At 68.1% G+C, this 445-nt stretch overlaps 1 protein-coding gene across 2 annotated transcripts in view; it reads left to right on the top strand.

Annotated features, from left to right (window-relative positions):
• The first annotated feature begins 50 nt into the window (after window positions 1-50).
• The window catches only part of S100A3 (S100 calcium binding protein A3), a 2,173-nt gene continuing 1,778 nt past the window's right edge, over window positions 51-445 (top strand). The window contains exon 1 of one of the 2 annotated variants that reach the window (XM_025040910.1): window positions 51-119. The gene's annotated coding sequence lies outside the window, so the exon portion shown is untranslated. Of the gene's footprint in view, window positions 120-140; window positions 366-445 lie in introns of those variants that run through there. The other variant, XM_015598262.2, reaches the window with a different exon arrangement.

Below are 445 nucleotides of genomic sequence, written 5' to 3' on the forward strand. Positions count from 1 at the left end.
GGGGGGGGGGCGGGGGTAGAGCGTTCCCTCGTTTCCAGGCACCGAGCTTCTGGAAAAGCAGCAGCAATGGCGCCAGGCAGGCTGGCGGGAGCCCAGGAGGGCAGCCGAGCACCTCCGAGGTTCCTTATTCACCAGGGTCATGGCCCTTTCCTCTCCCGGGAACGCGGACACCCTGCCCCAAGCCTGGACTGCCTCAGGGGGTCAGAGCCCAGGAAGAGCTTGGCCCCAGCACCCCCCGCCCCCGCCCCAGCCACGACCACGCTGCCATTTGCTCCACGGGGCTCGGCAGAGGGGGACTCATTAGGGGGAGCGGCTTGGCCCTGGCTGCCTCGCTGCAAGACTCCCGTCCCCTGGGGGAAGCAGCAGTGAGTCACTGGGCTCGCATGAAAACAACACTCGCCTTCCTGGCTGCCTTTGGGTCTCCAGGCTGGGCCCAGGCACCCAG

This window comes from Pteropus alecto, unplaced genomic scaffold (assembly GCF_000325575.1).
Source record: "Pteropus alecto unplaced genomic scaffold, ASM32557v1 scaffold49, whole genome shotgun sequence".
NCBI lineage: Eukaryota > Metazoa > Chordata > Mammalia > Chiroptera > Pteropodidae > Pteropus > Pteropus alecto.